Source organism: Puma concolor, chromosome E1 (genome assembly GCF_028749965.1).
Source record: "Puma concolor isolate L17-30 chromosome E1, mPumCon1.1.hap2, whole genome shotgun sequence".
Lineage (NCBI taxonomy): Eukaryota > Metazoa > Chordata > Mammalia > Carnivora > Felidae > Puma > Puma concolor.
This window is the reverse complement of record NC_141680.1, coordinates 9461266-9478040: the sequence shown is the minus strand read 5'-3', so window position 1 is coordinate 9478040 and position 16775 is coordinate 9461266. Positions and strand designations below refer to the sequence as shown.

Below are 16775 nucleotides of genomic sequence, written 5' to 3'. Positions count from 1 at the left end.
AAGCATAAGGTAAGGTAGAAGTCAATGACCAAACCCCTTTCAGAAGATTTCCCTGGCAGTAATAGCTAATACTTGTGAAGATTTTTTTATACTCCGGGCACTGTTCAGGCACCTCTATGCATCAACTCATTCATTTCTCCCAACAGGGTTCTTAGATAGGTACTCTTATCCCTGTTTTCTAGATGAGACAACCACGGCTCAGAAAAGGAAATTCACCGGCCTACTCAGAACCGGCGTGGAGCTGAGACTTAAACTCAGGTAGTCTGGCTCAAGACTCTTAACCCTTTTGCGATGCTGCCTCTTTGCACGTGTGGGATGTATGTGTGGCCCTGAGATCAGTTGAGGAAGGCTGCTGGGCATGCCAGTCACCAGGGCATGTGGTAACTTAATGGAACTACTTGCTAGGTAAGGATGCGGATGCCTAAGTGACTGGATGGGACTCCAGATCTCAGAACTTGCTTTTCTCCGTGTTACACAACCTGGTAGCCTTAGGGAAGACAAGATGCCAAGAGTAGAGAGCTTCTATATTGGTTTAGAGGCTATGCTCTGAGTGAGAGTACGCTTCACATTAAAATACCATCCAGGGGCGCCTGGGTGGCTCAGTCGGTTGAGCGTCCGACTTGGGCTCAGGTTGTGATCTCACAGTTCGTGAGTTCGAGCCCCGCGTCGGGCTCTGTGCCGACAGCTCAGAGCCTGGAGCCTGCTTCGGATTCTGTGTCTCCCTCTCTCTCTGCCCTCCCCCACTCATGCTCTGTCTCTCTCTGTCTCAGAAATAAATAAACATTAAAAAAAAAAAGATACCATCCGAAAGGAGCCTCATTGGATGAGACAGTCTTGTCTGGGATTTGTTCCTATCCAGGCTCCAAAAGAGAGTGTTCTGGACCAAGGTGCCCTCTCTAATATAATCCAGGTTATGATGCCTGCTTAGGCAACTGCTGTAAGTGTAATAAGGTATTAAATAGCATACTGGAAAATCAGAGAGTGGTTTTCCTTGGATAGAACAGCCCAAATTTACTTAACTAGCCGTTTTTAGAGAGGCCAACGTTTTTGACAGCTCCTACATGGTCCTTACGACTCATGACTGTGACAAGGTCAGGGGCCTCTTAAGGGTAGAGGCAGGGGGCTGGGTGGCTTAGTTGGTTAAGCATTGGGCTCTTGATCTCAGCTCAGGTCTTGATCTCAGGATTGTGAGTTCAAGCCCTGCATTTCAAAAAAAAAAAAAAAAAATAGTACTGATTGTTCTTTCTGAAGAGAGCCTTCTGAATCGGGCCCCCAGCCCTCCTTTGTACTTGATGATTGACCTAGCAATAACCACACATGAGAAGGGATTCAGAGGCATCTCTGTGGCGTAAATTCAAGAGGCCAGAGATGAGTTCCAAGAACTTAGGAAAAGAACGCAGAAATCCTTGAGACTTGTTTTCCTTTTATTTCTCGTCATTTTAAGAGTATGGCCTGTGCTTCCTGTGATGCTTCGAAATTATTCCTAATCCAGTGTTGTGTGGATTTATGTCATTATCCCCTGCTCATGAGGAGGGGAAAGGTCTCCAACAGAGGAGGAAAAGGCTTGAAAATCACAGATGAGTTAGGGGAGTCCTTTCCTCCAAAGCTGATCCAAGTTGCAGGCAGTGTCTTTTAATGCTTTAGTTCCCTTCCCTCTCACAAAAGGCTCTTTGCTTTCTGTGTTGGCTGTAAAGGTTGTCCAACTTCTCTGCTCTTTGGGGAGGATGTTTCTTTTTTGTATCCCTTTAGCCCGCTTTCCTCGTGGACCCCGAAAAAGAGTTGCCAGTGATTATTGTTCACTTTTAAAATGTGTCCTCAGGTTTTCTTTTCTTGAGAATGCTCACACGCACTTAGTTCACTGGCGTCTTGTTCCTGTTTCTGGACAAACCCAACCTTTCTCACTGTAATCTCTTGTTCATGAACCAGGTGGAGGCGTGAAACCCATTTCCCCTTAGACAGCCCTACCTGTTTAGGTGATAAGGACAGAAATTAATCACCTTTCTCCTGCCTTTCCTGTTTTGGCGTAGCTGCTCTTTGACATTGACTTGACCGCACCAGTGGGGGGGGGGGGGGGAGGGGGGGGCAGGTACTGAGGGACATTTGGGAGTTGTCATGGAGACCAAACCGGGACTAGGAGGGTAGGAGGGGGGCGGGGAGGAAACACTACACCTGCTGATTGGCTAGGAAGCCACACAGTTGCTTCCCAGGTAAATGTCCCCCCATTGCAGAGATGGAGGGATGGGAAAGGAGGTGGGGCATGGTTCCCCTTCCTCCAAGGGAAGACCCTGTAACAGGCCGTTGGGGTGGGAGCACTTGACCGTGGCCACTTTGGGTCCAGCACCCTTTGAAGAACAAGCTCCCAGGCAGGAGGGATCCTTACAACACAGGGGAAGGGAACAACACCCCAGGGGGAGCCTGGGTTGTGTCCCACCCCCTGGCAGCGTAGCTCCTTCCTGCTGCACACCTTGATAGCTTGGGGTAGGGGTGTTTGGGGACTGGGCTGAACCTATCCCTCTGCAAACCCAGGTATCTGCCTCCTGCCTCAGTTTCCCTCCTCCCAGTGATTAGCCAGGTTGGATCGCCAGGCCCTGTTAGGAGCCTGGCCCACTTCAAAGTGAGTAGTTGGCATAACATGCCATATTTTAGCCATTGTGTGGGCTGCAGGCCTCCAGAGACTGCAGGGATCACTGTGGGCTGGCCCTAGCCAAAAAGACCCTTTCTAGGCCACAGAAATCAACCTAAGATGATGAGCATTGAGGCTACCAATGTTTTGTCTCTTGAAGGCAATCAGCCCCCAAGACAAACAGCCCCTGCACCCCACAATCATGCTGGGTTTGCACAATAACCCAAAGATCTGTCTACCAAGAATGCCAGCTTGGCCTTAAGCCCACGGCGGGCCTCACGCCCACGGCGGGCCTCACTCAGGGATGGGTGGGGTCTGGTCTGTAACTTTACAAAACTTTACAGACTAGTTTGTATTGAATAATGCTTTAAAAAATAACCCTCATTTTTTCCTTCCTTCCTTTTTTTTTTTTTTCTTAAAGTTTATTTATTTTTGAGAGAGAAAGAGTGTGAGTGGGGAAGGACAGAGAGAGAGAGGGAGAGAGAATCCCAGGCAGGTTCTACACGGTGGACAGTGAGTAGCCTGACGTAGGGCTCGAACTCACGAACCCTGAGATCATGACCTGAGCCGAGATCAAGAGTCAGACATTTTTTTTTTTTAATTTTTTTTTTTCCAACGTTTATTTATTTTTGGGACAGAGAGAGACAGAGCATGAACGGGGGAGGGGCAGAGAGAGGGAGACACAGAATCGAAAACAGGCTCTAGGCTCTGAGCCATCAGCCCAGAGCCTGACGCGGGGCTCGAACTCACGGACCGCGAGATCGTGACCTGGCTGAAGTCGGACGCTTAACCGACTGCGCCACCCATGCGCCCCAAGAGTCAGACATTTAACCAACTGAGCCACCCAGGGCCCCCCCCCCATTTTTTTTCCTCCTTATTTTTTTCCTGGGTGTGTGTGTGGTGAGGAGAAAGATAAGTCAGTATGAGAACCCATGAATAACTTAGTGGTTTGGGTTTAAACACACACACACACACACACACACACACACACACACACACACACACACAGTATTAGCATGGACTTCCCCCAAAGTTGACTCGGACAAGTGTTTGGAGGTAAATAGTTAATTTGGAGGTGATCCTAACAAGCATGGTGAGGGACTGGGGAAGTGAAACAGGTAGAAAAGTCTATAAAGGGCAGTTAATGAGCAGAGGACCATTGAGGCTCAGTGCCTCTGGGGACCCCCTGAGAGATTGTGTAGAATGCATCTCAGACTTGTCCCAATGAGGGTCCAGGAAGCTGGATATATATTCACCAACTTCCATTCCTCATTGGTTGAGGTTTGCTTTGGGAGTGTTAACTGCCCGGTACTTCTGTACGTCTTTGCGATAGAACGGGTTGTATCTTTTCATTTTACATGTTTATTTTGAGAGAGAGAAAGAAAGAGCCTGTGTGACACGAGTGGGGGAGGGGCAGGGAGAAGGAGAGAGAGAATCCCAAGTAGGCTCCACTCTGTCAGCACAGAGCATGTCCCGGGGCTCGATCCCCTGAACCGTGAGATCATGACCTGAGCTGAAATCAAGAGTTGGATGCTTAACTGACTGAGCTACCCAGGTGCCCCTAACTGATTGTATCTTTAAGGTAACGTCCCAGAAATGGAATTTGTTGGTCAAATTGTACCCATATTTTGAACACCTGTTGTCAGGTTGCCCACCCAGAAGTCACCTGTTTACCTTCCCCCACAGCTGGTGTTGCACCCTTAGCCAATGGGGGAAGAAAATGGAAGGACTGGTTGTGACAAGGGTATCTCAGTGGATAGGCCAGGCAACCATGAGGGTAGGATCTAGGCCAAGGGGAAGAGTGTTTTCATCTCTTCTTGTTCACAGAGGGCAGAGATGGCAAGTTAGGATAATTTCAGTGACCATGTTCTTTCACCATATTTAGACCCTGAGGGACAAACTTCCTGATTATTTTTTTAGGAACATAATAAACCAAGCGTGCTTCCATTTTAGAGGATTTGAAGCTAGGGAAACTTTAAAAAACTTTGGGTGGCTCCGTCAGTTGAGCGTCTGACTTCGGCTCAGGTCATGATCTCACGGTTCGTGGGTTCGAGCCCCCACGTCAGGCTCTGTGCTGACAGCTTGGAGCCTGGAACCTGCTTCGGATTCTGTGTCTCCCTCTCTCTCTGCCCTCCCCCACTTAAAAACATTTGTGTTTTTAAATAAACATATGTTTTTATTTATTTTTGAGAGAGAGAGAGACAGAGCATGAGCAGGGGAGGGGCAGAGAGAGAGAGGGAGACACAGAATCCGAAGCAAGCTCCAGGCTCCGAGCTGTCAGCAGAGAGCCCGACGCGGGGCTCGAACTCATGGAGGCACCCCTGTTGATTTGTATTTTTTTAAGTGTATTTATTTATTTTGAGAGAGAGAGAGAGAGCGAGTGGGGAAGGGACATAGAGAGAGGGAGAGAGAGAACTAGGCTCTGTGCTATCAGCACACAGCCCAAGGCAGGGCTCACATGAACCAGTGAGATCATGACCTGAGCCGAAATCAAGAATCGGGCACTTACCCGACTGAGCCACCCAGGCACCCATTTGTTTTGTTTTTTAGACTCCACATATAAGCTGGGGGATCTTGATTTTACATGTTCTTCATTGCAAAGATGTGGCCTCTCTCACTGAGAGGCACATGTGGCACTCTGTATACCCACTGGTGTGCTGGTAAATTTTCAATGAGTAGCTCTCAGGAGGGAGAGTGGGGAGACACCTGATTTGTAGTATTTGTCATTTTCTGCGGTGCAAATAGTCCCCTCATGCCTGATTTCAAGTTACCAATAGCGCTGAGTTGGGAAGAAATGGGCGTGATTGGCTCTTGGGAGTGGTGCCGATGGCTCTAACACACCACTGGGTTTTTTTTCTATTTTATCAGAAAAAGAGATGGGGTGCCTGGGTGGCTCAGTCGGTTGAGCATCCAACTTCGGCTCAGGTCATGATCTCATGGTTCGTGAGCTCAAGCCCCGCATCGGGCTCTGTGCTGACAGCTCAGAGCCTGGATCCTGCTTCAAATCCTGTGTCTCCCTCTCGCTCTGCCCCTCCCCTGCTCACACTCCCATCTCCTTATGTCTCTCAAAAATAAATGTTAAAAAAAAATAGTTATTAGTCACATTCTGTCAGTTCCATCTACTTACCACGAGGAAAAAAAGGGCAGCATTTCGTAGGCGTTTCAGATACGTTGAAATTTTCCTGAGTGTCTCCATAACCCATACTCTCAAAGAGCTTCTGTTTTCTAACTCCAGCTGATCCTGTTAGCAGGACCACTGTTAAAGGATCCAAGTGACAGTCGCACCATAATCTATATGAATCGTGCCCCCCTGGAGTCCCATAGAGGAGAAAATAGTAGTGGAAAGATTCTGGGGAATGTCTCTTTGGGCTCCATGTTTGAAAAAGACTGTGAACACCTGAAACTAACATAACACTGTATGTTAACTCTACTGGCATTTTCAATAAAAGTACATTAAATGAAAAAAAGAAGAAGACTGTGAAGATAATCAGAACTGGTTAGAAATGTATAGGAACACTTCAGGAAAGATGCAGAGAAGTCGTTTGTTCAAGAGAGGTTTCAGGCAATTAACAGTTGTCCTCATGAAAGCCCCAAATTGCACAAATGCTAGGAATGTAATGTGTTTTTGTTTTTTTTTTTTAGCACTGTAACTTTAACGTTAGGTTTAAAATCCAGTACTGCTGCTTAGCTCCCAAATATAAGGTAATGCTCAGTCATTATATATTCTTTATATAGCGCATAACGTACGAGCCATGATATATGTGCATAGCTCTCAGCCATTTTATATATGTAGGTCTAGATATAGATATAGACAGATATCTTACTCTACACCAAAACTCATGCTAGGGGTGCTAGGGTGGCCCAGTGGATTGAGTGTCAGACTCTTGATCTTGGCTCAGGTCATAGTCTCACCGTTAGTGAGCTCACAGTTTGTGAGCTCAAGTCTCCCCCCCCTCCCCCCCCCCCCCCCCCCCCCCCCCCCCCGTCGGCTCTGCGCTAACAGGGCGGAGCCTATTTGGAATTCTCTCTCTCTCTCCCTCCCTCCCTCCCTCTCTGGCCCCCAGCGCCGCCCCCCTCCCCCATAAATAAACTTAAAAAACACTTTTGCTAGAGAGAAGCCATATAGTGTAGTAAGTATGGAAGAGCCCCCAGTAATCACTGAAACCTAATTGATATAAAATAATCCACACGGCAAAGAAACCCTGCGAATATCTTAAAAGTGGAGGACCCTTGGCTGTGACACAGCTGTTACTCTTCACTCCATCACTCACACCAGAGAGAAGGATGTGAACTCAGCAAAGGTGCCAAAGCCTCTGGTCTTAGCTTCATTCACTCTTCGTGGGAGAATTCACACCGAAAAGAAACTTTAAAAAGGCCGTGAATTTGCGGGGACCCGTCGTCGCTAGGCTTTTACTCTACATCTGCAGATTCACCCCAGGGAAATCCTAAAAATACAGCAAAGCCTTCTGTGTTCGGTTCACCTTAATCTGCATCAGACAATGCACATGTGATGTTAATAAAACAGAACATATAAATATAATGAAAGTGGGAATATTTGGGACAATGTCTACCCATAGATTATTGATATCTGATAATGCACACTGGCACAAACAACAAACTCTAGAAATACAATCAATGTACTGGGAAGCAATTGCTTGGAATTCTATGCTTAGCATTGTGGATTTTATAGGACACCAAACCCTGTAACTTAAGTAAGTATACAAAAGACTCCAGTAACACCAGCCTAATTGTATACAGGAAAATCCTTACTGGAGAAAATACTTATATTTCAGTAGGAATAGCAAAGCCTATAGTGGCTCATTTCCAGTCCTCTCTAAGCATAGATTTTAGAACTGAAAGGGAACTTCAGATATCTAGTATAGATCTTGTGTTTTATAAACAAGGAGATAGAGGTCTGGAGAGATTAAATAATATGCTCAGGCCATGTTTGCTTTATGTTTTTGTTTCTGTGTGTGTTTTTATGGGGGGGGTGTTAGTCAATAGCAGAGCTGAATTAAAAAAAAATTATAATGTTTATTTTTGAGAGAGAGGGAGAGAGACAAAGAGTAAGTGGGGCAGAGAGAGAGAGAGAGAGAGAGAGGGAGACACAGAATTTGAAGCAGGCTCCAGGCTCTGAGCTGTCAGCCCAGAGCCCGACGCGGGGCTGGAACTCACGGACCGTGAGATCGTGACCTGAGCGAAGTCAGATGCTCAACCGACTGAGCCACCCAGGCAGCCCATCTACAGACGTTTTTTCCCCCAAATACTTCTTGGTGACATATAGACCATAAGGGAGTAATGCCATGGGTACAGTGGACAGAGAGATAATTCCAGAGGGGGGAAATCAGTGGGCTGAGTGAGGGACAGGAGGGGACCGGCTTACTGACTGTTTGGTGGCACTTACTGACTGGAGCACTGGGCTGGGGCTGCTGTGACTTCCTGCCATAGGTCTGTGAGTGGAGTGCGGGACGTGTGCGCTGGGCTTTGCCTGAGGCATTTGGGGATTCGCTGGACGAGAATAGCTTTTCCTGCTACTGAACTGAAACCTCAGAATATCACAAAGCTGTGCAAAGAATTCTGTGTGAGAGCAACCACAGGTAGGAGATCACTGATCCCAACTGACGTTAGGAAGTATCTCACAGGGGCACCCGGGTGGGTCAGGTGATTGAGCGGCTGACTGTTGGTTCCAGTTCAGGTCATGATCTCATGGTTCATGAGCTCAAGCCCCGCGTCGGGCTCTGCACTCACAGCTCAGAGCTTGCTTGGGATTCTCTGCCTCCCTCTTTCTCTGCCCCTACCCTGCTCTCTCATTCTCTCTCTCAAAAGTAAATCAATAAACTTAAAAAAAAAAACAAAGTATCTCAGAAAGACATTTTGTCTACTGTTATTTTGTGAGTGAATGAATGAGCACATTTTGTATATTCATGAGATTTCCATTCTAGATCAGGAGTTCTCAACCAGGGTGGTTTTTTGCCCTATCTCCTGGGGGGGACAGTTACTAGTCTGGAGACCTTTCAGTTGTCACAACTTGGAGACAGGATGTCACTGGCATCTAGAACATAGAGGCAAGGGATGCTACTGAACATCCTACAATGCACGGGACAGACCATCCCCCCCCCCCCACCTCCATTTATCTGGCTCCAAATGGCAATTGTGCGGAGGTTGAAAAACCCTCAGCTAGGCAATTTACCATGGCTGTAGGTGACCACCAGGTGGCAGTCATGCCTGCTGCTGAGATGTTAAAGGACCTCACCAGTAGTAGTAGATTGGAAGAGTCCATCTAATCTTACACACACAAATCGTTTTGTTATTTACTTATGTATGTATTTATTTTTAAGTGTATTTATTTATTTTGAGAGAGAGAAAATGCACGTGCGAGCACGAGCTGGGGGAGGGGCAGAGAGAGAGAGAGAGAGAGAGAGAAGAGGAGAGAGAGAGAATCCCAAGCAGGCTCCACACTGTCAGCACAGAGCCCCATGTGGGGCTCAAACCCATGAACCACGAGATCATGACCTGAGCTGAAACCAAGAGTCAGACACCTAACCGACTGGGCCACACAGGCGTCCCCACACAAATTGTTTTTAAATTACAAAACTGAAATGTTTTGGGGGGTGCCTGGGTGGCTCAGTCGGTTAAGTGTCTGACTTTGGCTCAGGTCATGATCCCGCAGTTCATGAGTTCGAGCCTCGAGTCGGGCTCAGTGCTGACAACTCGGAGCCTGGAGCCTGCTTTGGATTCTGTGTCTCCCTCTCTCTCTGCCCCTCCCCTGCTCACTCTGTTTCTCTTTCTCTCAAAAACAAAATAACATTTAAAAAAAATTTAAAAAGAAACCCAAAAGTGAAATATTTTTTGCAACAGACTCAAACAATACAGAAGTATATAAAATAAAAAGTAAGCGTTCTTCTGTTCCCCCTTCAATTCCCACTCTTTATTTATTTATTTTTAAATGTTTATTTATTTGAGAGAGCGAGAAAGAGCACAGGCAGGTGAGAGGGAGAGAGGGAATCCCAAGCAGGCTCTACACTGTCAGCGTAGAGCCTGAATCAGGGCTTGAACTCGTCAACCGTGAGATCACAACCTGAGCTGAAATCAAGAGTCGGGTGCTTAACCGCCTGAGCTACCCAGGTGCCCCAATTCCTATCCTTTAGAATTAAGTTTGATGTGTACCTGACTGACCAGATTCTTATGTAGATGTGTACGCACACACACATATAGCTAGTATTTTACTGTTTCTTTTGTTTTCTAATTCACTTTTAATTCTCAACATTATCCTGTGGACATAAGCAATTTAAGTCTACTTCATTTTTTAAATGGATGCTTAGTGTTCTGATATATGCATGCACTATATTTATATATACTCTTACTGGTAAGCATTTGGGTTCTTTCCAATTTTTTTGCCGATCCAAGCAGTTTTGTGGTCCTGCTGTTATTTCTGTAGGATAGATTCCTGGAAACATGAGAGCTGGGATTTAGAATACATACAGTTAGAATCTTGATGAGTTGGCAATACTAATCTGTACTCTCACAGTGTACCTATTTCCCCGTCCTCTTTCCTACATTATACTATCAATATTTTATTATTTTAATGTATATTTTATATTATACTGCATTCTTAGGCATTCATCATTTTATATGTTTATTTTCACATTTATCAGCCCAAGAATTGCCCATTTATTTCCTTTTCTCATTGTTTTTCAAGATACATAGTGTTTGTTTTTGTTTGTTTGTTTTTAAATGTTTATTTTTGAGAGAGAGAGAGAGTAAGCAAAAAGGGGAGGGGTAGAGAGAGAGAGAGAGAGAGAGAGAGAGAGACAGAGGATCCAAAGCAGGCTCTGAGCTGTCAGCACAGAGCCTGAAGTGGGGCTCAAACTCACGAACTATGAGATAATGACCTGAGCCGAAGTGGGGTGCTTCACCAGCTGATCCACCCAGGCGCCCCATCCTTTTCTCATTTTTAAAAAAATTTGTTTATTTTTGTGAGAGAGTAAGAGTGAGTGGAAGAGGGGCAGAAAGAGAGAAAGGGAGAGAGAAAACCCCAAGCAGGCTCTGTGCTGTCAGTGCCGAGCCTGATGCGGGGCTTGAACCCATGAACCGCAAGATCATGAGCTGAACCCAAATCAAGAGTCAGATGCTTAGCCAACTGAGCCACTCAAGTGCCCCTCCCTTTCTCATTTTTATACAAGTTTTCTTTTTTATCAGTTTGATGTTGCTCTTTATACATTTTGCTTATTAATGCTTTATCTGAAATGTTTTAAATTTTTATTTTAAAGAGAGAGCATGAGCAGGAGAGGGGGACAGAGGCAGAGAGGGAGAATCTTCAGCAGGCTCCATGCTCCACGTGGAGCCTGATGCGGGGCTCAATCCCATGACCCTGGGATCATGACCTGAGCTGAAATCAAGAGTCAGACACTTCACTGACTGAGCCACCCAGGTGCCCCTAGATATTCTAGAATTGATATTCTAGATATTCTAGATATCTATTGATATTCTAGATATTCTAGAATTCTATTCTAGAATTGAAAAGAAAAATAATGGAAACAAAAAATGTAGTGGAAAGGCTTAGCAGCAGATTAGAGATGATAAAAGAGCCAATAAAATTAAAGACAGATCAGTTTGAGAAACCACAGAAAAGGGATTAAAGAAAATTGAGCAGAGCCTCAGAGACATGGGGGACAATGTCAAACAATCTAATATGCATGTACTTCAAGGCCCAGGAGGAGGGAGAAGTGAGTGAAATGTGGGCAGAAAAAAAGCATTTGAAGAAACAATGACTGAAAACTCCCCAAATTTGCTGAAAAACACCAACTTATGGACCTAAGAAGCTCAGTAAAGCCAGTAAGACAGATCTCTCTCTCTCTCCCTCCCTCCCTGTCTATCTAACTTCAGCACATCATAAACCTCTGAAAACTGAAGATAAAAAGACCTTTGTAGTAGCCAGAGGAAAATATATATTCAGGGACTAGGAAAAGAAGGACCCATTCCCTTCTCATCAGAGATTATGGAGGCCAGAGGAAAACAGTAAAATATTTTTAAAGTTCGGAAAAGCAATGGCCACCCTCGAATTCTGTATCTATCAAAAAATATTCTTTGAGGGGTGCTTGGCTGGTTCAGTCGATGGAGCACGTGATTCTTGATCTCAGGGTCATGAGTTCGGGCCCCATGCCGGGTATAGAACCTACTTAAAAAACAAAATGTTTGTGGAAGTGAGGAAAAAATAAAGACATTTTCAGATAAAAGCTGAGAGAATTTGTTGCTAAACAAACTGCACAATGAAAAATAATAAATGTCCTTCAGGCTTGAGAGATATGATAATGAAGTGGAAACACAGAACGGCAGGAAAAAATGAAGAGCGCCAGAAACGATAAAAAAGTAGGTAAATACAAAAGACTATGTTTTCTCTCTTTAAAATATTTTCTTAATGTTTATTTATTTTTGAGAGAGTGTGCATGTGCGTGTGTGCGAGCGTGGGAGGGGCACAGAGAGAGAGACATAGAATCCAAAGCAGGCTCCAGGCTCGGAGCTGTCAGCACAGAGCCTGACGTGGGGCTCAAACTCGCGAAACACGAGATCATGACCTGAGCTGAGGTCGGACGCTCAACTGACTGAGCCACCCAGGCACCCAAACCTGATCTATTAATAATTTTTTTTTAACGTTTATTTATTTTTGAGACAGAGAGAGACAGAGCATGAATGGGGGAGGGGCAGAGAGAGAGGGAGACACAGAATCTGAAGCAGGCTCCAGGCTCTGAGCCATCAGCTCAGAGCCCGACGCAGGGCTTGAACTCACGGACCGCGAGATCGTGACCTAGGCCGAAGTCGGACGCTCAACCGACTGAGCCACCCAGGCGCCCCCTGATCTATTAATAAGGACACATATTATTAACGTTAGAAAAATCACTCAAAATATAATAACAAGAATTGCAACTAAGATGCCAGTAGAGTAAATAAGATTGAGCACTGAAAATATTGAGATAACTCAAAGAAAGGCAGAAAAGTAGAAACAAAGGAAGAAAAAGTAGAAGGGACGAGGGAAAACAAATACCAAGAAGATAGAGTTAGACAACCATATCAATAATCACAGTAAGTGTAAACGGACTAAACATTTCAGTTAAAAAGGAGACCGTTCAATAAATGGTGTTGTGGTGAAAACTGACAAACAGCCTCCCAGCCAGGTAATCAAGAGTGACAACAACAGTGATGCATCCTGTTGATTGTTCATGCTCTTGAGAGGATGCAGCGAGAATGGCACTTTACCTCTAAAGTCTTTCTCCAAAACCTCCCCATAACCGCAGTGTAATCAGGAGAAGAGCATGAGACAAATCTCAATTAAGAGATACTATACAAAGTACACCTGGGTGACTCAGTCGGTTAAGCGTCCGACTCTTGATCTCCATCCACTCAGGTCATGATCTCACAGTTCGTGGGATCAAGCCCCAAGTCAGGCTCTGCACTGACAGCATGGAAGCCTGCTTGGGATTCTCTCTCTCTCTCTCTCTCAAAATAAACTTAAAACAGTTTTTAATTTTTTTTTTTAACGTTTATTTATTTTTGAGACAGAGAGAGACAGCATGAACAGGGGAGGAGCAGAGAGAGAGAGAGACACAGAATCTGAAACAGGCTCCAGGCTCTGAGCGGTCAGCACAGAGCCCGACGCGGGGCTCGAACTCACGGACCGTGAGATCATGACCTGAGCCGAAGTCGGACGCTTAACCGACCAAGCCACCCAGGCGCCCCTTAAAACAGTTTTTAATGTTTACTCAGAGAGAGAGAGAGAGAGAGAGAGAGAGAGAGAGAGAGAGAGTGTGAGTGGGGGAGGGGCAGAGAGAGAGAGGGAGACACAGAATTAGAAGCAGTTTCCTGGCTCTGAGCTGGTATCACAGAGCCCGATGTGGGGCTCGAACTCACGAACCACGAGATCATGACCTGAGCCAAAGTTGGGTGCTTAACCGACTGAGCCACCCAGGCGCCCCTATTTATTTATTTTTAGATCTCTGTGTGCGTGAGAGCCCTGTGACTGCTAGTGCAACTCGGTAATATTGCCTTTATTTACGCTAAGCCCCCCGTAGTTTCACCCACTATTGCTTCTGCATCACCAGTGCCAATGTCAACAGAGTGAAAAATGTGAATAATATCCTAGTAATAACATGAAAATAATCTTGACCTCACACACTCCCTGAAAGGGTCTCCCTGGGCCCCAGGAGTCCAGACCACACGTTTGGAACCACTGGGTTCCTGGCAGGCATCCAGAGTTTCTGGAAGATGAAGGCAAGTCCTTACACATATTTTATGCTTATTATACTTATCCCATTAATGAAATCCACTAGCTTTCTTCCCCCCCCCCCCCCCATTCCCACTCCACTCCTTCCCCTGCATTGCCAAAGGCAGAGGTCATTAAACTGGATTAAAAAATAATACTTATATGATGCCTACAAGAGGCTCATTTTATCTTATTTTAAAGATTTTATTTATTTTTAAAATTTATGTCATTTTATTTTAGAGAGAGAGTGTGTGTGTGAGCCGGGGAGAGGGGCAGAGGGAGAAACAAAGAGAGAGAATCTTCGGCAGACTCCATGCTCAACACGGAGGCTGATGTGGGCCTTGATCCCATGACACTGAGACCACGACCCCAGCTGAAATCAAGAGAGGGACGCTCAACCAACTGAGCCACCCAGGCACCCCATCAGTGACGGTGATTTTTAAGAAAGCTTTCCCTGGATGCAATATGGAGAGTGGACTGGAGGGAAGAACTAACAGATGTAGGAATCCTAGTTTGGAGCTGTGGCCATAATGCAGGTAAGAGACAGCGGTGGTTTGGACTACAGTCATGGCAGGGAAAACATGAAGGGTAAAGGTTCTGGAGATATCTGGGATGCAAAATGGTAATGGAATGGGTATGGGGGATGAGGGAAAGGGAAGAGTTAGGGATGCCCCCCCCCCCGCCCGCCCCACGTTTCTGTTTGCACATCTGGCCGGGAGCTGGTGGCCATCTCAGAGAAAAGAACCGTGAAGAGGGCCAGCTTTGTTGTGGTAGGATCCGGAAAGTTTAATTTTGGATGCATTAGGTTCGAGGCGCCCGTGAGAAAGCCAGGTTCTCCTATGTCATATGGAATCTCACATTTCAGGTCTGGGCTGGAGACATCAACCTGTGAGTCATTGGCACCAGCGGAAACTGAAGTCTTAGGAATGAGTGAATCACGTAGGGAGAGAGAGAGAGAGGTGGGGAAGAGGAGGAGGTCTCGGGTTAAGGCCTCAGAGAACCTCTCAGTTTAACAGCCAGGTTACCAGAGGAGCAGGGAAGGCAGGCTGAAAAGTAACATCCGCAGGGGCCACCCGGAGAATGTGGCGTCTGTCACCTGCATGTTGCCCATTCGTTTATCTAGGTTTCTGATACTTTACCTTGTTCGAAAATCTGGAAGCTTACACTAATCCCGTGAGTTATACAAAGCCACCTACTCCTAGTTTTATAAGTGGAAAAACCCTGGGGCCGATAAAGCAGACGGTATCTGTAAGTGGCTAATAAACGGGGCTGAGCTGGCATAAAAACCCAAGTCTTCTGACGTCGGAACCCTGGGCGGCACCACTCGTGAACATACCGTCACTGAACTGCCGGAGGGGGCGTGTCAACACGGATTTGTTTTTGACAGGTGCCGTCCTCCGCTCATGTAAATGATCGGTTGATATTTTGAACGTTGGGAGATACGAGAAGGCGTGAAAAGGTAACCACTTGCAATAATTTCCACGAGCAGCCCTCTTCCACCTGTGTCCGTGCTCATGCCCTTGAAGCTCTTCTTTTTGGTATAATTAGGTTCCTGGCGTACCATCCCTCTTATAATCTTCCTTTAGAAACATAATGCACCGCGACCCTTTCCTCATGCCATTACGCAATGAAAAACTGGTTTTGAAGGAATTGCTCGGCAGAATCTTAGGAAAGCAAACAGAACAATTTGCCAGAAGCAAACACGTCATGGTGGGTAGATGACTTAAAATACTACCCTCCTGCCTGCCTGTCCCTCTTCATATGCTGCTTTCTGAAGCCAAAACACACGTTCCCTTTCGCAGAGAGTGAATAGTGGTACAGAACCTAAAGTCCCCATGACTCAGGTTTATAATTGTCATTGCTCCCCTGTAACCCTAGAGGGCATGCTCTGTATGCTTCAACCCCACGTGATCTTACCCAGGTCCGTGGTTCTACCCCACAGGTATGTTTCTAGCCTATGGGGACAGAATGAACACACTTTCCCCAGATCGCTAAGACGGACGCACACCATATTTCCGAGATGAAGCTTACAGATGCCCCTGTTCTCAAGCGAGGGTAACAAAGCCAACAGGTCAGTGTGAATGTCAGGTTGGGAACCAGGCAGGGTAGGGTTTTAAACCTGATAGAGATCTAGAAGCCACATACACAAGTCCAGAGCGGTAGGGGAAATGCATTCTCGAGAGGTTGGTGGAAGTGATGTTCGTTCATCTCTCTCTCTCTCTCTCTTTTTTAAATGTTTATTTATTATTGAGAGACAGAGACAGAGCATGAGCAGGGGAGGGGCAGAGAGAGAGGGAGACACAGCATCGGAAGTAGGCTCCAGGCTCCGAGCGGTCAGCACAGAGCCCGACACGGGGCTCGAACTCACAGACCGCGAGATCAGGACCTGAGCCGAAGTCGGACGCTTAACTGACTGAGCCCCCCAGGCGCCCCTTTCGTTTGTCTCTTATGTTAAGAAGGCTATGTCTCGTCTTCCTTTTTCCAACGACCCCCTAACCCTATCTGCCTACAAAGTGCCCCCTTGAGATATTCTCCTCTTCATTCTTAAAAGGTGGAGGTCAGTCTTCTGTAGCTACTTCCTGCTGTCAGGGGTTAGAGCAGTGAAGATCCCTTGCTCCAGCAAGTGTAAATTTTGGGGTTAGACGGTTTGGGCTGCAGTTTTTCATATCCCTGCTGGATCGTGTGATTTTTTTTTTTTTTTTTTTTAAATTTTTTTTTTTTTCAATGTTTATTTATTTTTGGGACAGAGAGAGACAGAGCATGAACGGGGGAGGGGCAGAGAGAGAGGGAGACACACAGAATCGGAAACAGGCTCCAGGCTCCGAGCCATCAGCCCAGAGCCTGACGCGGGGCTCGAACTCACGGACCGCGAGATCGTGACCTGGCTGAAGTCGG

The 16775-nt window shown here is 46.2% G+C and overlaps 1 protein-coding gene across 7 annotated transcripts in view; it reads left to right on the top strand.

Annotated features, from left to right (window-relative positions):
• Positions 1-16775, top strand: part of TRIM16 (tripartite motif containing 16) — a 65791-nt gene that overhangs the window by 6722 nt on the left and 42294 nt on the right. For 2 of the 7 annotated variants that reach the window (XM_086686088.1, XM_086686082.1), the window contains exons 2-6: positions 183-258; positions 8072-8220; positions 11918-11992; positions 13611-14416; positions 15268-15339. The gene's annotated coding sequence lies outside the window, so the exon portion shown is untranslated. Of the gene's footprint in view, positions 1-182; positions 259-6609; positions 7336-7773; positions 8221-11917; positions 11997-13610; positions 14417-15267; positions 15340-16775 lie in introns of those variants that run through there. The other 5 variants (XM_086686084.1, XM_086686086.1, XM_086686083.1 and 2 more) reach the window with 5 other exon arrangements.